A 24734-nucleotide genomic window follows, 5' to 3' on the forward strand; every position below is an offset into this window, starting at 1 on the left:
ATTGTTCCTCTGTTAGTTTGTGGATGTGCATTTGTATTTTATTTTCTCCGGACTGTTTGGGCTGGTCAGTTTTATGCGCCTAGTGTTTTGGCGTGACCGTTTGTACCAGAATAAAATGAGATTGTCCAATTCTCTGCTCTCTGCGCCTGACTCCAAACCCACTACTCCTGGAAGACTTGACACTGTATATGAGATTTTTTTCACCAGAAGTTTTTCCCATGCTGATCTTTGGCTTTTTGGGATGGTTTTTACGCTGCCTGCCTTGCAGGTAAATTACATTTCTGGTAGGCGTCATTTATATGTCATTAATCCTGTCTGAGGATGAGCATTCAGTACTGTATGTGCTATGAGGTCTGTAATGTGGGTGCCACTGTGGTACAGAAAGGAAATCTAGGATCTATTTCACCACATTTTTACAATTAAGAAATGAGGGAGTGAGTGAATATAATGTCCCTCTTGTGTAATTATTTTTTGTTTCTTGTCTTATTATTTCTTTAAACATAAAAATATCTCCAGTTTATCCCATAAGCAAGTAGTTTAGCCTCGTCAGTTGGTGGTACAATTAAAGAACTGGGCTATAAAGCCAGTCATTCCGCAAATTCATAACAATTGTTGGTTGAATGGAAATACCCTTATAACGCCAATCTACCTTGCTACAGCATGTAAAGTAGCTTTCTTTCTCTCAAGTGGATTGGCTACAACTCCGTCGGATTACTTTCTGATTGGGCCGGTCTCTTGTCAATGTATGAGCTCTAACTCCAGGCACTACGATCTGTTCTCTTCGAGACAAAAAGCGTTTCGCTTTAGGATGCTGAAGGCTCTGCTCTCGCATCAGGACCAGAAGTCTGAATGGGATGGAGACGAAAAAATAGGTAGGCTCAGCTTGCATGTTTCTGCCGTCTATTGTACTGTTTCAGAGCCACTTTAATCAACTGTTTTAGTAGCCTATGCCGGGGATTTGACTCCATGTAAATGAGTTTACCGTAATATTTACACGGTTGCGTTCACGGTCCCAACCAGCTCATATCAGGCTACTGTTCACATTTTTTTTTTATTCAGTCGCGAAGTATTTCCTTAATTAACTCCTAAAAAACACAGTGTAGCTCTAGCATCTGCGTGTTCCTGTGCCCTCCGCTGGACGCGAGCCCACTGATAATAGATTTATGATTTCTGCTCAATTGTGCAGCACTGAGCAACTCTCGATGGGCGCTATGTTGATAATGACAGTGGACTAGCCTGCTTCAAAATGAACTTCATTTTGGCGATTAGAAACTTGGTGTGAAGAAGTCTTCTAATAATCAAAATAAACGGGCAGGTTGTCTTAACTGTAGCTCTGTTCTAGGGACTGTTGTCTATATGGCATGTAGTGTCTGTAGTTTCTTCTGATATCTCTAAAACTCCCGCTGTCCTCTTGGCTGTACAGAGGCATATTCATCTTATAGTACCATCATGTCTGTTATATCTCCCGTCCTATGTCCAACCTCCAGAAAGATGAGAAGACTGAAAGACAGGAATGCCTATGTGCCAATGTTAGCCTAGACACAGGTATAGGACTTACTTCATTTAAAGTGTTACCATAAAGTTACACACTCTGTGTCTGTGTACAATACATTATGGCAATTTGGCTAAATTATATTGCGTCGCAGTTAAGTCATTTTAATAGTGCGTTTAATAAATCGTGCTGTGCCCACGCACATGATGCATCCCATATGGCCATGCATATGATTATGCTTTTAGGCTTACTGTAGCTTAGGAACATGATATATGCCAACTCTCTCTGTATGATTTGTCTGATATTATAAAAAGCATAATTGTAATTTGAAACATAACCATGAGAATATGATAGGCAGTACATCAACAATACAAAGGCATAGCCTATACCTCTTCAGTTTGTCTGCTTGATAATACCAATCTAGCACTAGCACAATCTTCTTTTGGCAGAGATTTAGGTGTTTACAGAGAAAATGAAATGTCAGCCTTTGACTACAATCACTTTAATTTATGTCGTTTTGTGCTGCTGTCAAAGAGTTCTGCTCCCTTACACGGTGAGAGCCTGTAGGTCTCTCGTCAGTGCCCTCAATGTGACTGCCTCCTTTCAACAGGCGCTCACAGGCTTACATTCATCCTTGGTTTTTGCCTTTTTGACCTCAAACATGTGGTGAATTTGTTTAGCACATCTATTTTATTATATGAGATTCCTCTTGAAGTCTGCAAAAGGGGGACTGCTTATATAAATGTTCTCCCTTTGGCTTTTCATCCGTGGCAGTCATGTAGTTGTAGGTTCTGCCTTTAACCTTGATGTGGAGTGTGTGGTGTCCAATTTAATTTCAGTTATTGGTTTGGTATCTTACAAATGCTACTTTGCTCTTCATCCATCTTCCTTAGATCTCCACTGTAATAATCTTTGTCATTACCATTTTGCACTCGATTGGATCACATAATCGCTTCAGCCGAAGCATCAATATAAATCAAAACTCTTGCTCATACTACCACACCCGCACCAATAAAGCATGCACATCTGCAGAACATATAGACACAGGTGTGTGTGAAAAAATCCTGGCATGCACAGGCTCTATCGTATCCCCATTTCTGCCTTGTGTTTTAACTACAGCGTTGAATCTAGTATCTTGACATTGATATATCGATTGCAGCTTCAATAGACGTGGGAGTCAATTGATTACATTTTTTTGCATTGACATACTGTGACATTTGCTGCAGCAGGAGGCCAAATGGGGAACCACACAACAATGAATGTGAAATGTATTCCAAGGAATGATTTTCAAAGATGGGTCTGGTTTGGTTCACGACTCCTGCAGAATTTCTAGTGAAAAAATACAATGCCAAGGAAATAATTTAAGTGGGTGAATATGAAAGTCTGCAGCCCTATAATTAAAATAATAGGACTTGGTTTATCGTACATCTTTTCAGAACAGATGAAGCAGTTACCAGTAGGTACATCTGTTAGATATTTGTTTCATCGCCCAATATCTTCTCATGATATTCTTCATTCCCAAACCAAGGCTTGTATTTGATGAAAGATGGGGGGCAAAATAAAATAAGTACACAGGCATGTGTCTTTTTGCAGAGCTTTAGTAGAGCTTTAGGAGTTGCCTTTACCTGTTCCCTTTGGGCGGTGCATTATATATTTAAAGCCCAGTTCCTGAAAAGGCACTGGAGCTATAATTGGGTTTCTCTGAGGGAATTTTCTGGCTCTCAAGGCCCACTGGCATGGTCATTGTGGAATTCGGTGTTCCACAGCTCTGGATCAAGTGGATCACAGAATAAATGTTATTGGCAGAACAAATCAGTTAGACGGGGATTTGAGTTCTATAGGCAGGTACGTACAGTACCAGTCAAAAGTTTGGGATCACGTAGTAAGCAAAAAAGTGTTAAAGAAATAAAATGTATTTTATATTTTATATTATTAAAAGTAGCCACCCTTTGCTTTGATTACAGATTTGCACACTCTTGTCATTCTCTCGACCAGCTTTACCTGGAATGCTTTTCCAACAGTCTTGAAGGAGTTCCCACATATGCTGAGCATTTGTTTGCTTGTTTTCCTTCACTTTGCGGTCCAACTCATCCCAAACCATCTCAATTGGGTTGAGATCGGGTGATTGTGGAGGCCAGGTCATCTGATGCGGCACTCCATCAATCTCCTTCTTGGTCAAATAGCCCTTACATAAGGGCCTTCCGAGTGGCGCGGTGGTCTAAGGCACTGCATCGCAATTGTGCCACTAGAGATTCTGTGTTCAAGTTCAGGCTCTGTCGCAGCCAGCCATGAACGGGAGACCCATTGGGGCGGGGCACAATTGGCTCAATTTCGTCCGGGTTAGGGGAGTGCTTGGCCGGCAGGGATGTCGTTGTCCCATTGCGCACTAGTGACTCCTGTGGCGGGCTTAGCACAGTGCACGCTGACAATGTTGCCAGGTGTACAGTGATTCCTCTGACACATTGGTGCGGTTGGCTTCCAGGTTAAGTGGGCATTGTATAAAGAAGCAGTGCAGCTTGTTTGATTTATGTTTCAGAGGACGCACAGCTCTCAACCTTTGCCTCTCCCGAGTCCGTATGGGAGTTGCAGCGATGAGACAAGACTATAACTACCAATTGGATACTACGAAAAAAAGAGGTGTGTTGGGTCATTGTCCTGTTGAAAAACAAATGAAAGTCCCACTAAGCGCAAACCAGAATGCTGTGTAGCCATGCTGGTTAAGTGTGCCTTGAATTCTAAATATATCATTGACAGTGTCAACAGCAAAGCACCATCACACCTCCTCCTCCATGCTTCACAGTGGGAACCACACATGCATAGATAATCTGTTCACCTACTCTGCATCTCACAAAGACATGGTGGTTGGAACAAATTTGGACTGTCGTTTCTCTTATCTTATTTAAGCTGTTCTTGCCACATAAATTTGACCAAATAGGGCTATCTTCTGTATACCACCCCTACCTAGTCACAACTCAAATGATTGTCTCAAACGCATTAAGAAGGCACACCTGTTAATTGAAATGCATTCCAGGTGACAACTTCATGAAGCTGTTTGAGAGAATCCCAAGAGTGTGCAAAGCTGTCATCAAGACAAAGGGTGGCTACTTTGAAGAATCTCAAATATAAAATATATTTTGATTTGTTTAATTAACACGTTTTTGGTTACTATATGATTCCATATGTGTTATTTAATAGTTTTGATGTCTTCACTATTATTCTACAATGTAGAAAATAAAGAAAAAGCATGGATTGAGTAGGTGTGGACAAACTTTTCACTGGTACTGTATGTAAATGAGACATTTCTGTATTTTGTTTTACTAGGCAAGTCAGTTAAGAACAAATTCTTATTTTCAATGACGGCCTAGGAACAGTGGGTTAACTGCCTGTTCAGGGGCAGAACAGGGAATTGAACTTTCAACCTTTGGGTTACTAGTCCAATGCTCTAACCACTAGGCTACCCTGCCACCCCAATATTTTTCTGTAAATTAGCACCATTTTCTAAAAACATGTTTTCACTTTGCCATTATGGGGTATTGTGTACAGATGAGTTCAATATACAGTGGGGCAAAAAAGTATTTATTCAGCCACCAATTGTGAAAGTTCTCACGCTTAAAAAGATGAGAGAGGCCTGTCATTTTCATCATAGGTACACTTCAACTATGACAGACAAAATGGAGAAAAAAAATCCAGAAAATCACATTGTAGGATTTTTTATGAATTTATTTGCAAATTATGGTGGAAAATAAGTATATGGTCACTTTCTGGCTCTCACACACCTGTAACTTCTTCTTTAAGAGGCTCCTCTTGTCCTCCACTCGTTACCTGTATTAATGGCACCTGTTTGAACTTGTTATCAGTATAAAAGACACCTGTCCACAACCTCAAACAGTCACACTCCAAACTCCACTATGGCCAAGACCAAAGAGCTGTCAAAGGACACCAGAAACAAAATTGTAGACCTGCACCAGGCTGGGAAGGCTGAATCTGCAATAGGTACGCAGCTTGGTTTGAAGTACTCAACTGTGGGAGCAGCAATTATTAGGAAATGGAAGACATACAAGACCACTGATAATCTCCCTCGATCAGGGGCTCCACGCAAGATCTCACCCCGTGGGGTCAAAATGATCAAAAGAACGGTGAGCAGAAATCCCAGAACCACACGGGGGACCTAGTGAATGACTTGCAGAGAGCTGGGACCAAAGTAACAAAGCCTACCATCAGTAACACACTACGTCGTCAGGGACTCAAATCCTGCAGTGCCAGACGTGTCCCCCTGCTTAAGCCAGTACATGTTCAGGCCCGTCTGAAGTTTGCTAGAGAGCATTTGGATGATCCAGAAGAAAATTGGAAGAATGTCATATGGTCAGATGAAACCAAAATATAACTTTTTGGTAAAAACTCAACTCGTCGTGTTTGGAGGACAAAGAATGCTGAGTTGCATCCAAAGAACACCATACCTACTGTGAAGCATGGGGGTGGAAACATCATGCTTTGGGGCTGTTTTTCTGCAAAGGGACCAGGACGACTGATCCGTGTAAAGGAAAGAATGAATGGGGCCATGTATCGTGAGATTTTGAGTGAAAACCTCCTTCCATCAGCATGGGCATTGAAGATGAAACGTGGCTGGGTCTTTCAGCATGACAATGATCCCAAACACACCGCCCGGGCAACGAAGGAGTGGCTTCGTAAGAAGCATTTCAAGGTCCTGGAGTGGCCTAGCCAGTCTCCAGATCTCAACCCCATAGAAAATCTTTGGAGGGATTTGAAAGTCCGTGTTGCCCAGCAAGAGCCCCAAAACATCACTGCTCTAGAAGAGATCTGCATGGAGGAGTGGGCCAAAATACCAGCAACAGTGTGTGAAAACATTGTGAAGACTTACAGAAAACGTTTGACCTCTGTCATTGCCAACAAAGGCTATATAACAAAGTATTGAGATAAACTTTTGTTATTGACCAAATACTTATTTTCCACCATAATTTGCAAATAAACTCATAAAAAATCCTACAATGTGATTTTGTGGATTTTTTTTCCTCATTTTGTCTGTCATAGTTGAAGTGTACCTATGATGAAAATGACAGGCCTCTCTCATCTTTTTAAGTGGGAGAACTTGAACAATTGGTGGCTGACAAAATACTTTTTTGCCCCACTGTATATTGAACTCATCTATACACAATACCCCATAATGGCAAAGTGAAAACATGTTTTTAGAAAATGGTGCTAATTCATAGAAAATTAAATACAGACATGTCTCATTTACATACAATACCAGTGAAAAGCTTTACACACCTTCTCATTCCAGGGTTTTTCTTTATTTTTACTATATATATTACTATATATATATATATTACTATATATATATATTACTATATATATATATATATATATATACATATCCATTTGGAATTCAGGTTGTAACACAACAAAATGTGAAATAATTCAAGGTGTATAAATTCAATATATATACTGTATATAGATAAGTATGTGGACACCCTTTTAAATGATTGGATTCGGCTATTTCAGCCACACCCGTTGCTGACAGGTGTATAAAATCGAGCACACAGCCATGTAATCTTCACAGACAAACATTGGTAGTAGAATGGCCTGAAGAGCTCAGTGACTTTCAACGTGGCACCTTCATTGGATGCCACCTTTCCAACAAGTCAGTTAGCCAAATTTCTCCCCTCCAAGAGCTGCCCCGGGCAACTGTAAGTGCTGATATTGTGAAGTGGTAACGTATAGCAGCAACAACGAAACAGCCGCGAGGTGGTAGGCCACTAAAAAAACAGGACCATCGAGTGCTGAAGCGTGTAGCACATCAACATTTTCTGTCCTCGGTTGTAATGCTCACTACCGAGTTCCAAACTGCCTATGGAAGCAACGTCAGCACAAGAACTGTTCGTCGGGAGCTTCATGACATGTTTTCCATGGCCTAGCAGCCGCACACAAGCCTAAGATCACCATGCGCAATGCCAAGCGTCGGCTGGAGTGGTGTAAACTCGTTGCCGTCGGTCTCTGGAGCAGTGGAAACGAGTTCACTGGAGTGATGAATCACGAATCTGGGTTTGGTGGATGCCACCTGCCTGAATGCATAGTGCCAACTGTAAAGTTTAGTGGAGGAGGAATAATGGTCTGTGGCTGTTTTTCATGGTTAAGGCTAGGCCCCTTAATTCCAGTGAAGGGAGATCTTAACGCTACAGCATACAATATAATTCTAGACGGTTCTGTGCTTCCAACTTTGTGGCAACAGTTTGGGAAAGGCCATTTTCTGTTTCAGCATGACAATGCCCTCGTGCACAGTGAGGTCCTGCACAGTGCCCTGACCACAACCCCATCAAACACCTTTGTGATGAATTGAAATGCCGACTGCAAGCCAGGCCTAATTGCACAACATTAGTGCCCGACCTCACTAATGCTCTTGTGGCTGAATGGAAGCAAGTCCCTGCAGTAATGTTCCAACATCTAGTGGAAATCCTTATCAGAAGAGTGGAGGCTGTTATAGCAGCAAAGGGGGGGGGGACCAACTCCATATTAGAGGTTGACCGATTAATCGGAATGGCTGATTAATTATGGCCGATTTCAAGTTTTCATAACAATTGGAAATCTGTATTTTTGGGTGCTGATTTTGCCGATATTTTTATTTTATTTTTCACACCTTTATTTAATCTTTATTTAACTAGCCAAGTCAGGAACGAGGCAGAACGACAGATGTCCAAAATCCAAAATCATGGGTATAATATGGAGTAGAGTTCGACCAATTATGATTTTTCAATGCTGATACCGATTATTGGAGGCCAAGAAAAAGCCGATACTGATTAATCGGACGATTTTATAATATATATATATATATGTATTATAAAATCGTCCGATTAATCAGTATCGGCTTCGATATCGGTATCGAACTCTACTCCATATTATACCCATGATTTTGGAATGTGATGTTCAACAAGCAGGTGTCCATATACTTTTGGTCATGTAGTGTACTTTCTGAAGGCACTGTATGTCACTGTTGTGCATCAGAATTTTCACAAGGGGACACCTTTCTTTCATCGGGTGGCCGTTTAGGAAATTATTGGCAAAATGTGAGTATACCTACAGTACAGTACTTCTCCAGGCATCACTACACCACTGGATATATGGGGTCATCAGCTCATGATATTTTGCTCTTTCACACCGCGTCTTGGTGATTAATCGAGGCCGGGATAGTGTTGGAATGATTTTTCAAAAATACTGTGAGGAACTGTTATTATTTTTCGCAATGGATGTTAAAAAAAAACAGACTTTGATGACTTACCGTGTGAGGTGAAGTACAAATTACTGAGAAGCTCAGCTTATTAGTGGTGGATGTGGTGAGTTAAGACAATCAGAAATCAGACATCCCCAACTGGGCACTTTCCTACATTTGCACTCAGCAGGCAAGGTACAGTAGGCCTACTTCGAAGTGTGCTCAGGTGCGCTCCCTCAATGTTATCAGGACAGAGAAACCAGACAAATGCTCATTGCTCACATGGAGCTCACCATACAAAAGACATTGAAAAAAATGACAACGATGCTTATGGAATAAAGCAAAACTTTTTTCTCAGAAGTCTAACAGGTTGCGAATTCTGCAAACAACATTTCCACTCCGATAATGACAACGGCAAGTGACTGTCAGTAATACAGGCACAAAAAAATTGTCAAAGACTCCAGCCACCCTAGTCATAGACTGTTCTCTCTACTACCGCATGGTGAACCCTATTCGAATCAGTGACATACAGGGCATTTGGAAAGTATTCAGACTCTTTGACTTTTTCCACATTTTGTTATGTTACAGCCTTTTTCTAAAAGTGATTAGATGCGGGGGTTTTCCTCATCAATCTACACACAACACCCCTTAATGACAAAGCATAAACTGATTTTTATACATTTTTGCAAACTAGTTTTGGGACTAGTTTTGACCTTTGCCTGTCCATGACCATTCTCTTGCCTACAACTTTTGAATTATTAAACATCTTAAACTTCAACCATCTTCCTCCTGTATCTGCATCTGAATCTCGCCTTGTGTCATGATATCTACAGGCAGTTCCTTCAAACTCATGGCTTGGTTTTTGCTCTGACATGCACTTGTCAACTGTGGGACCTTATATAGACAGGTGTGTGCCTTTCCAAATCGTGTCCAATCAATTGAATTTACCACAGGTGAACTCCAATCAAGTTGTAGAAAGATCTCAATGATCTCATTGGATGACCAATGGAAACAGCATGCACCTGAGCTCAATTTCGAGTCTCATGGCAAAGTCCTGAATACTTATGTAAATAAGGGATTTCTGTTTTACATTTTTTATAGATTTTCTAAAATTTCAAAAAACCTGTTTTCGCTTTGTCATTGTAGTGTATGGTGTGTAGATTGATGAGGGACATTTTTAAAAATCCATTATAGAACAAGGCTGTAACGTAACAAAATGTGGAAAAGTCAAGGTATCTGAATACTTTCCTGAATGCACTGTACCTATATCCTCCACTACGCCACGGCTGAGTATTGTTTCAGTAACACATCTTCAGTTGCTTTCATGTTTTTGGTATCCAAACAGAAATAGAACTTTTGTAAATGTGGCAAATGCTAGATGGTTGTCTTTTTGGTTTTCCTGATTTTGTCGTTTTGATTGTATCATTCACTAAATTTGATGGCATCATTGTGAGCCAACTCTCTATACTTATGTGGCACATTATCACTATACTGATTAGCCCTGGTCTCATACCTTGATTCCATAGTTGGACCCAAAACCTGATTAGGAAGTATGCATTGTAACTTCTGATAACATTAGTAATGACTTTTTATCTTATCAGTATGCAGGATAGTATTTTGCATTCTCAGTGTTTCATCTATTTTATGCAATCTACAATTTCATGGGCAAGTGATTTCACTTTAGATGGAATCCCAGATTCCCAGTTTAGCCTTGTGTGTTACTTTGAATCACTGCACAGAACTGTTTTTAATCATTTGGATTTCAGTAACGCTATTGAATATTTTAGTACATGTTTTTAAAAAAGAAAACGTTGAAATGCAAGTATTCATAGGAGATGCCTTATATAAAGTATGGTGAGAGGTAAGTCTTGCTGTAAGCATCCATCAGTTGGTTCCTGTTCGTATAATATACCCTTTTACTAAGCCATCCAAGTGCATGGGACCTCAAGATACAGATTTTGATTAAGCAGAGTATGCAGGTTTACAATGTTGAAATGTACCATGCTATGTTACTAACAGGACATGACACAATAGATTGTTCCAGTATATAAACCCAGGCAATTTACAAGCATAAAAACAAACTGAAAGAAATGTGCTTGAATTGTAGATTTAGTGTCCTACCTTTACTTGATTTACGTATTTATCTCTTTAAGCTGCCTCAATATCTCATCGCAGGGACAGTGCAATCAATGCTCTGAGAGCTGCATAGTGCTTAAAAGATGGAAAACAAACCCTGTCCCAGCTTCCCGCTACATTTCTGACACCTCTCTGCTATAGTATTGGGCATCGCAATTTTTCGGGAGGTACCTGTGGACACAGGAGTTGTCTTAAAACCAAATAAATAACTCTCTGTGCACAGCGAAAAAAAACAAGCTCTGAATACTTCCCAGCCTCTGGACAATATCCCATGCTGACTTGCTCTCAGCTGTTTGTGTGGCTGGCTGGCGACCTGCATCCTGGTTTTATGCACATTCTGTTGTTAGCATTCCAATCCCCTTGCACGGGTCTCATTACTTGTCTCTTCCGTCTTTAACGGAAGGTCTCTGAAGGAAACATTAGCAATCAAATGAAACTCTGGAGCATACACCACAGGTGTTCCTCTCAGTGCATACTGATGAGCTGCTGCTAACTGACTGAAACACTGAACTTGTACACAGCTATCCGAAAGGGCAGCAGACAAAGACATGGTGTTGAGCGGGAACCTTGTTGTTTAACCAGTAGGTGTTGTATAGGAGGGATGCCAGTTATCATCCATGGACACGTTTGGCTGGTTGTTTACCTCAACACCGAAGTCAGTAAACAAAGCTTGGAGTAGACACTCTTGTCGTGGTCCTTATGCTCGAATGTCATCCAAGTTTAGATGTATCATTCTTTTGTAATAATAAGCCACTGTATATGCTGTTTGAAGCCACAACATGCAAAACATAATAATTGAAATGTGCGGCCGCTCCACAAAATGTTTAATATTATGTAGAGACTTAAATCATTGATCATTGTTTATCTTGCTTGGTTTTTCTATGATTTTGCCCTATTCACGAAGATGATTGACAACCAGTTGTAGAAACTGCATGTATCACTTGCAACCCGTTTATTTAGTAATCCCATTTTACACAGAATTATGTATGAACATTTCCTTCCTTCTCCAGTCGGTGATAAATATGCAAACGTTCATAAAGAATGGAGGAAATTTCAAAGAAAACAATATGGGAAAGGAGCACTTGCGGAATATTGGTCTGCCTCCCTCCCTGTCCCAGCTGCCTGATAGGAGAAGAGTGGTTCTGAGGCCTCTTGAGAATTTGACTTGATTTCCCTTGTGATCAGGGCATGTTTTCAGTGATTTCACAAAGCCTTCCCTTCCATGTAGTCGACTGAACCCATGACCTTGAGATGACGGGAAGTCTAAAGGCAGCCATGAAAAGTAGGGCTTGGAATTGCCATAGACCTCATGATACGATATTATCATGATACTTAGGTGCCGATACAATATTTATTGTGATTCTCACGATTCTATATGTATTTTGCGATTCGATACTGTGATGTTATTGTGATTTGATGTTCCAAAAATATTGCTCACCACAAAGTGCATTTGGAAAGTATTCAGACCCCTGGACTTTTCCCCCATTTTGAATACTTACTTACATATGTATTTAGATCCTTTGCTATGATACTCAAAATTGAGCTCAGGTGCATCCTGTTTCCATTGATCGTCTTTGAGATTCTTCTACAACTTGATTGGAGTCCAACTGTGGTATATTCAATTGATTGGACATAATTTGGAAAGGCACACACCTGTCTATATAAGGTCCCACCGTTTACAGTGTATATCAGAACAAAAACCAAGCCATGAGTTTGAAGGAATTGTCCATAGAGCTCCGAGACAGGATTGTGTCGAGGCACAGATTAGGGGAAGGGTACCAAAAAATGTTTGCCGTATTGAAGGTCTCCAAGAACACAGTGGCCTCCATCACTCTTAAATGGAAAACGTTTGGAACCACCATGACTCTTCCTAGAGCTGGCCACCCGGCCAAACTGAGCAATTGGGGGAGAAGGGCCTTAGTCAGGGTGGTGACCCAAGAATACGACGGTCACTCTGACAGAGCTCCAGAGTTCCTTTGTTGAGATGGGGGAACCTTCTAGAAGGACAACCATCTCTGCAGCACTCCACCAATCAGGCCTTTATGGTAGAGTGGCCAGACGGAAGCCACTCCTCAGTAAAAGGCACATGACAGCCCGCTTGGAGTTTGCCGACAGCCCGCTTGGAGTTTGCCAAAAGGTACCAAAAGACTCACAGACCATGAGAAACAAGATTATCAGATCTGATGAAATCAAGATTGAACTCTTTGGCCTGAATGTCAAGCGTCACATCTGGAGGAAACCTGGCACCTACGATGAAGCATGGTGGTGGCAGAGTCATGATGTGGGGATGTTTTTCAGTGGCAGGGACTGGAGGAGTAGTCAGCATCGAGGGAAAGATGAACAGAGCAAAGTACAGAGAGATCCTTGATTAAAACCTGCTCCAGAGCGCTCAGGACCTCAGACTGGTGCGAAGGTTCACCTTCTAACAGGACAATGACCCTAAGCACACAGCCAAGACAATGCAGGAGTGGCTTCGGGACAAGTTTCTGAAGGTCATTGAGTGGCCCAGCCAGAGACCGGACTTGAACCTGATCGAACATCTCTGTAGATATCTGAAAATAGTTTTACAGCAACACTCCCCATCCAACCTTACAGCGCTTGAGAGGATCTGCAGGGAAAGAATGGGAGAAACTCCCCAAACACAGTTGTGCCAAGCTTGTAGGGTCGAGGCTGTAATCACTGCTAAAGGCGCTTCAACAAAGTACTGATTAAAGGGTCTGAATGCTTATGTCATTTAATTTTTTTATTTTGAATACATTTGCAAAATGTTTAAAAAGCGTGTTTTTGCTTTGTCATTATTGGGTATTGTGTGTAGATTGATGAGGGGAAAAAACGATTGAATACATTTTAGAATAAGGCTGTAATGTAACAAAATGTGGAAAAAGTCAAAGGGTCTGAATACTTTCCGAATTCACTGTATGTCTGCTGCAGAGAGACTAGAGATCACGAGAAAACGATGATCAGTCATGGAATTGAAAGTGCTAAAAACACGTTTGCTCACTATTTAAAAAGAAGTTGGAGAACAAGCTATAGGATAAAAAATACCTAGCAGTTCATTATTTTTATTGATACTTGGTGTCAAAGTAGTGATATTATATAATCGAAAATAATATAACGATATTTAACTGTAGCAATTTAGTCCGTCCCTCCGTCACTAATGAAAAAACAAATGGACTTTTACTGTGTTGCAGCTGTAATATACTATAATAACCCCATTTTAGGGGGTTGGTGAGAGAAACACAGATGTTGTTTATGTTCTGTTCTTTCTAGTGGCGTTTTAGACATGCTGCTAGAGCCCTGTGTGTGGAATAAAGGGCTGTGAAAGACGGGATTAGTTTTCTGCAGTGCACTGCACACATAATCATGTAAACCTCAGTCTACCGCTCGCTGTCTGGCTGTTTAGGATTAAGCTGGGGAATCCAACTGGAGCAGTTTGACTTTTCAGCTCTTCTGCTTTTTGAGCCAGACTCCCCAGTGGAATAATTGCATTTCCTCCTATTTTCCCCTCAAAAACCTACCCTGAAATATTAAAGTCCTTTTACACTATCAATAATCTTATGCTGAGTTGTATAGTTTATGCGTTGTTTCCATTGTAAGCGCAAGGACTACAGCAACCTCATCTATACAGTGGGGCAAAAAAGTATTTAGTCAGCCACCAATTGTGCAAGTTCTCCCACTTAAAAAGATGAGAGAGGCCTGTAATTTTCATCATAGGTACACTTCAACTATGACAGACAAAATGAGAAGAAAAAAATCCAGAAAATCACAATGTAGGATTTTTAATGAATTTATTTCCAAATGATGATGGAAAATAAGTATTTGGTCAATAACAAAAGTTTATCTCAATACTTTGTTCTTTAACCTTTGTTGGCAATGACAGAGGTCAAACGTTTTCTGTAAGTCTTCACAAGGTTTTCACACACTGTTGCTGGTATTTTGGCCCATTACTCCATGCAGATCTCCTCTAGAGCAGTGATGTTTGGGGCTGTTGCTGGGCAACACGGACTTTCATCTCCCTCCAAAGATTTTCTATGGGGTTGAGATCTGGAGACTGGCTAGGCCCCTCCAGGACCTTGAAATGCTTCTCATGAAGCCACTCCTTCGTTGCCCGGACGGTGTGTTTGGGATCATTGTCATGCTGAAAGACCCAGCCACGTTTCATCTTCAATCCCTTGCTGATGGAAGGAGGTTTTCACTCAAAATCCCACGATGCATGGCCCCATTCATTCTTTCCTTTACACGGATCAGTCGTCCTGGTCCCTTGCAGAAAAACAGCCCCAAAGCATGATGTTTCCACCCCCATGCTTCACAGTAGGTATGGTGTTCTTTGGATGCAACTCAGCATTCTTTGTCCTCCAAACACGACGAGTTGAGTTTTTACCAAAAAGTTATATTTTGGTTTCATCTGACCATATGACATTCTCCCAATCTTTTTCTGGCTCATCCAAATGCTCTCTAGCAAACTTCAGACGGGCCTGGACATGTACTGGCTTAAGCAGGGGGGACACGTCTGGCACTGCAGGATTTGAGTCCCTGGCGGTGTAGTGTGTTACTGAAGGTAGGCTTTGTTACTTTGGTCCCAGCTCTCTGCAGGTCATTCACTAGGTCCCCCCGCGTGGTTCTGGGATTTTTGCTCACCGTTCTAGTGATCATTTTGACCCCACGGGGTGAGATCTTGCGTGGAGCCCCAGATCGAGGGAGATTATCAGTGGTCTTGTATGTCTTCCATTTCCAAATAATTGCTCCCACAGTTGATTTCTTCAAACCAAGCTGCTTACCTATTGCAGATTCAGTCTTACCAGCCTGGTGCAGGTCTACAATTTTGTTTCTGGTGTCCTTTGACAGCTCTTTGGTCTTGGCCATAGTGGAGTTTGAAGTGTGACTGTTTGAGGTTGTGGACAGGTGTCTTTTATACTGATAACACATTCAAACAGGTGCCATTAATATAGGTAATGAGTGGAGGACAGAGGAGCCTCTTAAAGAATAAGTTACAGGTCTGTGAGAGCCAGAAATCTTGGTTGTTTTAGGTGACCAAATACTTATTTTCCACCATAATTTGCAAATAAATTAATTAACAATCCTACAATGTGATTTTCTGGATTTTTTTTCTCATTTTGTCTGTCATAGTTGAAGTGTACCTATGATGATAATTACAGGCCTCTCTCGTTTTTTTAAGTGGGAGAACCTGCACAATTGGTGGCTGACTAAATACAGTTTTGCCCCACAGTATGTCTTCACAATTGATTATGACACTTCAATAGAATGATAAGTGTTTCACAAATTCATTTAAAGGTCAAGGGTTTGATTTTGTATTCATGTCCCTTTAATCTATAACTGATGTCCAGGCAATGATGACAATGACTATAGGAATCTGCTTATAGGAATCTGCATCAGTCTTGTTATATGGTGTGCCTTTAGACTTACTAACAGAGCCTTGTTGTAAATCCCCTCTAGACTCGACTTTCTCTTGCTGACAATCTGTCTCAGTCAGACGAGCAACTTCCAAGCCCTCCCTGTCTGAAAGCTGAATTTAAATCTGATTTATTCTGTCCTCCCAGTGCTTCCGTTTTGAAATGCCTCATAAGTCAGTTCACCAAAACCTTACTAAATCCAGGCATCTCAAGAGAATAAATATTTTTCACAAAAAAAATCTACTTAACATATTATACTGTCAATTTGTTTAGTTCCCCTGTAAACAACCAAAATAAATGTGCATTCTCTACAGTTTAAAGCAATTGAATAACATCGACTTGATTTTGAAATACTCGTTTCTAGTGTCGTGCCAGTTTATTGATGATTGTGGGTTTTTTTGCGGACATGTTTGTCATAGAGCTTCAGAGGAAGTCTATGTGGGTTTGGAAGGAGAGCAGTAGCTCTATTGATAGTGTCCTTCTGCTGAGCCTGTTGTAGGTTTAGCCTCTTCATCAATACAAAATGATGCTTTAGGCAGTCGTATACAAACAACTCCACTGCACAGTGAACAAAGTAACACAATTCATTTTGATCTTCCGTTTCATAACTGTGCAGAGGACGAGCCTATACAGTAATGTAGGATATTCATTTGATCACTTTTTTGTTGCTGAGAATTTTCCTGCACTGCAGGAAATGCAGATGAGCTTTGTGATTTACATACTTTCACTGAAAGCCCACATAAGTTATATTAACAGTATTGCACTTTTCATGTAGCCTACTTTTGGCCAGCTAATATCCCAACCACCGATCCAGCAACGTTATGGACTAAACATTCAAATTCTGTTGCTGCAGGATTACTTTGCTCTGACAATTATAGGTCAAATTAAGATCCTGCATCTGTATCACCGCAGGGAACTGGGTTGGCATTTTGAAAGTGGCACTGTACCCACATCTAGAAGTATAGAAATCATTATTCTTTCATCCCGTGTATTAATCACATAAGTTCTTGCTGATAGTCAGACTGATATATTCCACCTTTTCTTGAACCCTCTTCTCCACAATAATTGAACCCTTCAACCCGAAGAACCATAGTGTATTGTTTATTTTCAGATGATTACAGATGCTGTGTCTTTATATATTTTGTATTAGAAGTTCACTGTAATGTCCAGATTTCTCAACTGAAGTGTACATGCATTGTACATGTTGTCCATTTTTGTATGTAACATCAAGACGCTGGATGATTCATATTGACTATACAACTAGAAATATACCATATCACTAACATTTCCCAAAATTGAGATATATGGTTATTTCATTGAAGGGTTCAATTGAGCTTATTGGGGTGGTGAATTCTACAAAGAGGTGAGAGCAAATTCCAGAAGGTCAATAGTCAGCTAATAGGTGAATTAAGGTACAGTAAAGTCAATTGGAAATGCTGAAAACCCTTGCTCTCTTTCCTGCCCCCTCTCTCTGACTTTCCACCACCTCATAAAAATTGGGTTTGAGTTACAGCATTCGGACACTATTCAGACCCTGTGACTTTTTACACATTTTGGTAGGTTACAGCCTTATTCTAAAATTGATTACATTGTTTAAACCCCCCCAGAAATATCACATTTACATAAGTATTCAGACCCTTTGCTCAGTACTTTGTTGAAGCACCTCTGACAGCGATTACAGCCTTGAGTCTTCTTGGGTATGATGCTACAAGCGTGGCACATCTGTATTTGGGGAGTTTCTTCCATTCTTCTCTGCAGATCCTCTCAAGCTCTGTCAGGTTGGATGGGGAGCGTCGCTGCACAGCTATTTTCAGGTCTCTCCAGAGATGTTTGATTGCATTATTTTAGAAGAAAAACGTAATCTAGTGCAGAAGAGTAGTTTGTGAAGTCATGGAGAAAATTAGCTTTCTATCTGAGAGGATGGAGTGGTCCAAATGGATTTGGGTCCCCTCATTTAAACTGCATGCCACTAAAGTTCCAGCAGAGGAAGGACTCGGAGGACTCACACAGACCGTAGGTAAATATTGTATACAGCACGCCTCAGTGCCCAACTTAACCAGAGAACTTCACTCTTCACTCATTTAACATCATCAAATCAACCACTTATTTAGAGTATTTTGACTCTACTGAAACAGATGATGTGCTTAACTGTCATAAGGCCATTTATTTTTAGCCTATTTTGGACCGTTTTTCTTCCGCTCATGTCATTACATTTTGTGGTGCTATTCTCTAGTCGTCTTTGTGAGATTAGATTCATAAACTGTTGTTGTTGTTGTTGTTCTGGATAGGGTTGCAAAGGGATGGTGTAAAACTGGACATTTCAATGTTTACCAGTGAACTACCAGAATTGTTCTAACTTTTATGTAATTTATCACAAGACATCTAATGGCCCTTTAGGGTAATTCATATTATCACAGGTGTCTGTAATTATATCTGTCAATCATAAATTATCATAAATATAAACCATTGGTGTTTAATATGTGGGTTTCAACATGAAATATCCACACAATTGAAAAAAAATGCTATGTCCATATGTCTTTGTAATACATATTTTGGCAATGAATTGGTTGCAGTTGTGGAAAAAAGTAAATAGTTGGAAGAGTTGCATTAATTGAAATTAATTCTATTGTTGATTAGATACTTTTTTTCATTAATTAGGTTATTTTCTCTTGAACCATATGGTCTAACCACTAGAAACTCATGGACAATATGGACACAATTATGAATACTATATAGGAATACATTTTATACTGTAGTATTTGCAGTTTACTATAGTATAAATACTGTAGTAAAAAATATTTTGTAAATACTATAGTAATAATTACTGTAGTCTTTTTGTGGACTGTGGTATACTGTATCAATCAATCAAATGTATTTCTAAAGGCCTTTTTACATCAACAGATGTCACAAAATGTTTATTCAGAAACCCAGCCTAAAGCTCAAAAGAGCAAGCAATGCAGATGCACGGTGGCTAGGTAAAAACTCGAGAAATGCAGGAACCTAGGAAGAAACAGAGAGTAACTAGGCACTTCTGGCTGTGCCTGACGGAGATTACAAGAGTACATGTCCATTAAGGTCAGATCGTTCTTCAAGATGTTCAAACGATAGTAGATGACCAGCAGGTCAAATAATAATCACAGTGGTTATAAAGTGTGAATGTCAGTTGGCTTTTCATAGCTGAGCATTCAGAGGTCGAGACAGCAGGTGTGGTAGAGAGAGCGAGAAGAAGCGAGATAGGGGGAGAGAGAGGGTCAAAACAGCAGTTCGGAGAAAGGGTAGCATGTCCGGTGAACAGGTCAGGGTTCCATAGCTGCATGCAGAACAGAAGAAACTGGAGCAGCAGCATGACCAGGTGAACTGGGGACGGGGACAGCCAGGAATCATCAGACCATGTAGTCCTGAGGCATGTTCCTAGGGCTTATGTCCTCCAGGAGGGGAGAGAGAAAAGCGAGAGAGAGATGGGAGAATTAGAAGGAGCATACTTAAGATCACACAGGATGCCAGGTAAGACAGGAGAATTACACCAATTAGGACAGACTGACACTAGCCCCCCGGCACAGACTACTATTGCAGCATAGATACTGGCGACTGAGACGGGGGTGGGGAGACACTGGCCCGATCCAACGATACCCCCGGACAAGGCCAACCAGGCAGGATATTTATTTGGTATTTTTTATTTAACCTTAATTTAACTAGGCAAGTCAGTTAAGAACAAATTCTTATTTACAATGATGGCCTACCAAAAGACAAAAGGCCTCCTGCAGGGACGGGGGCTGGGATTAAAAATAAAAATACATTTAAAAGAAATAGGACAACACACACATCACGACAAGAGAGACAACACTACACAAAGAGAGACCTAAGACGACAACATAGCATGGCAGCAACACATGGCAACACAGCATGGTAGCAACACAACATGATAACAACATGGTAGCAACACAACATAGCAGCAGCACAACATGGTAGCAGCACAAAACATGGTACAAACATTATTGGGCACAGACAACGGCACAAAGGGAAAGAAGGTAGAGACAACAATGCATCAATCAAAGCAGCAACAAATGTCAGTAAGAGTGTCCATGATTGAGTCTTTAAATGAAGAGATTGCGATAGAACTGTCCAGTTTGAGTGTTTGTTGCAGCTCGTTCCAGTCGCCAGCTGCAGCGAACTGAAAATATGAGCGAACCAGGGATGTGTGTGCTTTGGGGACCTTTAACAGAATGTGACTGTCAGAATGGGTGTTGTATGTGGAGGATACGGGCTGCAGTAGATATCTCAGATAGGGGGGAGTGAGGCCTGAGAGGGCTTTATAAATAAGCATCAACCAGTGGGTCTTGCGACGGGTATACAGAGATGACCAGTTTACAGAGGAGTATAGAGTGCAGTGATGTGTTCTATAAGGAGCATTGGTGGATAATCTGATGGCCGGATGGTAAAGAACATCTAGCCGCTTGAGAGCACCCTAACCTGCTGATCTATAAATTATAATACAACCTATATATTATAATACGGTGTGCGGTTTTAGTCAGAATCAACGTTTTGGGAACAATGTGTCTAGTGTTTTGAGAACAGACTATCTGTCTGAGCCAGATCCGGGGAGAACATGGCTCGGACACTGAGAACTTCCCAGTCCCAGGTCTCTCCCTATCTTAGGGGAGGGTAGGAAGACACTATTCTCACATACTCCCCTAGGCTCTGTTGGCGAGCGGATTTGATGGTTGGTGTGGGAGTATGTGTGTCGCTATAAATTGAAGGTCTTGTACTGTACACGTCTGAACATTCCCGTGAATAAACATTTAACTTTGGTAGATTGGGCCTCTGTCTGTTTCCTTTTCTATCAGTATCTTACAAATCCTGATATAACAGACTAAGGGTAACTTAATTGAATTGATAAATTAACAGGAGTATAGAATTCTCCTGACATTATGTCTCCGTAATCTAGCAAGGGTACAGTAGTGGAAAAAGTACTCAATTGTCGTACTTGAGTAAAAGTATCAAGTCACCAAGTAAAATACTTGAGTAAAAGTATCTGCTTTTAATTGTACTTAAGTACTGGTGTAAAAAGTACTCAATCATCATACTTGAATAAAAGTAAAAGTAAATGTTATACAGTTGAAGTTTGAAATTAACATACACCTTAGCCAAATACATTTATAAACTCAGTTTTTCACAATTCCTGACATTTAATCCTAGTAAAAAATTCCTGTCTTAAATCAGTTAAGATCATCACTCATATTATATCACATTCCCAGTGGGTCAGAAGTTTACATACATTGAGGTCAGGGCTTTGTGATGGTGACTCCAATACCTTGACTTTGTTGTCCTTAGGCCATTTTGCCACAACTTTGGAAGTATGGTTGGGGTTTTTGTCCATTTGGAAGACCCATTTGCGACCAAGCCTTAACTTCCTGACTGATGTCTTGAGATGTTGCTTCAATATATCCACATCATTTTCCTGCCTCATGATGCCATTTATTTTGTGAAGTGCACCAGTCCCTCCTGCAGCAAAGCACCCCCACACTGCCTGTTCAGGGGCAGAACGACAGATTTGTACCTTGTCAGCTCGGGGGTTTGAACTTGCAACCTTCCGGTTACTAGTCCAACGCTCTAACCACTAGGCTACCCTGCCGCCCCAAAATGATGCTTCCACCCCCATGCTTCACGGTTGGGATGGTGTTCTTCGGCTTGGGCGCCTCCCCCTTCTTCCTCCAAACATAATGATGGTCATTATGACCAAACAGTTATATTTTTGTTTCATCAGACCAGATGACATTTCTCCAAAACGTACAATCTTTGTGCCCATGTCCAGTTGCAAAGGGTATTCTGGCTTTTTTAATGGTGCTTTTGGAGCAGTGGCTTCTTCCTTGCTGAGCGGCCTTTCAGGTTATGTCGATATAGGACTCGTTTTACTGTGGATATAGATACTTTTGTACCTGTTTCATCCAGAATCTTCACACAGTCCTTTGCTGTTGTTCTGGGATTGAGTTGCTCTTTTCGCAACAAAATACATTCATCTCTAGGAGACAGAATGCGTCTTCTTCCTGAGTGGTATGACGGCTGCGTGGTCCCATGGTGTTTATACTTGCGTACTATTGTTTGTACAGATTAACGTGGTACCTTCAGGCATTTGGAAATTGCTCCCAAAGATGAACCAGACGGAGGTCTACAATTGTTTTTTCTGTGGTCTTGGCTGATTTCCCATGTCAAGCAAAGAGGCACTACGTTTGAAGCTAGGCCTTGAAAAACATCCACAGGTACACCTCCAATTGACTCAAATGATGTCAATTAGCCCATCAGAAGCTTCTAAAGCCATGACATCATTTTCTGGAATTTTCCAAGCTGTTTAAAGGCACAGTCAATTTAGTGTATTGTGGCGTACAGCAGGTCAGCCACCAGGGGGAGACTCGTCTTGGCCTGGTGACAGACGGAGTATACATCATGAGGCAATGGCTTGATCTGCTGGACGTGCCAGGCCTCGACGGGCTCTCCGGCCAGGACTAATTGGGGCTGATTTGGAGTTGGTGAGTAATCAAGGGCTGATTGCTCACCAGCTGTGCAAGTCCCATGAAGCTGCCAGAAGGACCCACCCCCAATCTCCCTGCATTGCAGAGGTAACAGGGATGGTTGCAGAGGTAACAGGACTGAGTTCAGTTTTGATCCCCACAGGACACAGCAAGACCCGGAGCCAGGAAGACAGTATCCCGGAGAGGATCTCATGGGGCAGACCTATTCTTTTCTTTTGAATTATTATTTTAATAAACACCTTTGAAACTGAGCTAATCCTACTCTGTCTGTGTCTGATCTGTGTAAACGTTTTGACCCAACCCTCTGGTCAGCCACAGTATGTAAACTTCTGACCCAATGGAATTGTGATACAGTGAATTTTAAGTGAAATAATCTGTTTGTAAACAATTGTTGAAAAAAATACTTGTGTCATGAACAAAGTAGATGTCCTAACCGACTTGCCAAAACTATAGTTTGTTAACAAGAAATGTGTGGAGTGGTTGAAAAAAAAAGTTTTAATGACTCCAACCTAAGTGTATGTAAACTTCCGACTCTAACTGTACATATTCTTGGTACCATTTGAAAGGAAACACTGAAGTTTGTGGAAATATTAAAGGAATGTAGGATAACATAACACAATAGACCTGGTAAAAGATAATACAAAGAAAAAACCAACCGTTCTTTTGTAGTTTTTTTGTTCCATCATCTTTGAAATGCAAGAGAAAGGCCATCATGTATTTTTCCAGCCCAGCTCTAATTTAGATTTTGGCCACTAGATGGCAGCAGTATGTGCATCGTTTTAGACTGATCCAATGAACCATTGCATTTCTGTTCAAAATGTTGTATCAAGACTGCCCAAATGTGCCTAATTGGTTTATTAATAACTTTTCATGTTCAAACCTGTGCACTCTCCTCAAACAATAGCATGGTATTATTTCACTGTAATAGCTACTGTAAATTGGACAGTGCAGTTAGATTAACAAGAATTTAAGCTTTCTGCCAATATCAGATATGTCTATATCCTGGGAAACGTTATTGTTACTTACAACCTCATGCTAATCGCGTTAGCCAATTTAGCTCAACGTCCTGCAGGGGACCCACCAACCCTGAAGAAATTTGAAGAAATTTCTGGAGTGGTTGAAAAATGTGTTTTAATGACTCCAACCTAAGTGTATATAAACTTCCGACTTCAACTGTCAATGGATGAGAAAGCTTCCTACTGCCTGAGCTATGTGGATGAAAATTTAGAATAGCGTGGAACTAGGATCGAACCTTGGGGTACACCGTTGATGTCAGGCAGTGGCTGTGACAGCAGATGCTTGGACTTTATACACCGCACTCTTTGAGATAGGTAGTTAGCAAACTAGGCCAAAGACCCTTCAGAGATACCAATACTCCTTAGCCTGCCCACAAGATGGAATGGTGTACCATATCAAAAGCTTTGGCCAAGTCAATAAAAATAGCAGCACAACATTGCTTAGAATCAAGGGCAATGGTGACATCATTGAGGACCTTTAAGTTTACAGTGACACATCCATAACCTGAGCGGAAACCAGATTGCATACCAGAGAGAATACTATAGACATCAATATATATCCCCACCCACTTCGCCAAAGCACGGTCCCACACCACCAGCAGGATATCAACAGACCATCAATTTACTAACCTGAAACAAGGCAGACTATAGCCCTCAAAAACCTCCCCCAAGACACAAGCACGAGGGGGCGCAAAACTGGACAGGAAAATGACGTCAGTGACCATTACATAAAAATAGGAGAAAGCCCTGCCTTCAGCTGTTTGCTTCGAAATTCAAGGAACAATGAGGAGGCCTGCGTCTTGTGACCGTAGCGTACGTGCATGTATGCAAAGCAGGACGAAATCGGAGAGATACAGTGAGGGAAAAAAGTATTTGATCCCCTGCTGATTTTGTTTGCCCACTGACAAATAAATGATCCGTCTATTATTT

The 24734-nt window shown here is 41.0% G+C and overlaps 1 protein-coding gene across 1 annotated transcript in view; it reads left to right on the plus strand.

Moving 5' to 3' along the window:
• Positions 1 to 816: 816 nt before the first annotated feature.
• b3galt1b (UDP-Gal:betaGlcNAc beta 1,3-galactosyltransferase, polypeptide 1b) overlaps positions 817 to 24734 on the plus strand; it is a 131357-nt gene continuing 107439 nt past the window's right edge. The window contains exon 1 of the mRNA XM_064975481.1: positions 817 to 872. The gene's annotated coding sequence lies outside the window, so the exon portion shown is untranslated. The remainder of the gene's footprint in view (positions 873 to 24734) is intronic.

The sequence above is a fragment of the Oncorhynchus masou genome, chromosome 10, assembly GCF_036934945.1.
Source record: "Oncorhynchus masou masou isolate Uvic2021 chromosome 10, UVic_Omas_1.1, whole genome shotgun sequence".
Lineage (NCBI taxonomy): Eukaryota > Metazoa > Chordata > Actinopteri > Salmoniformes > Salmonidae > Oncorhynchus > Oncorhynchus masou.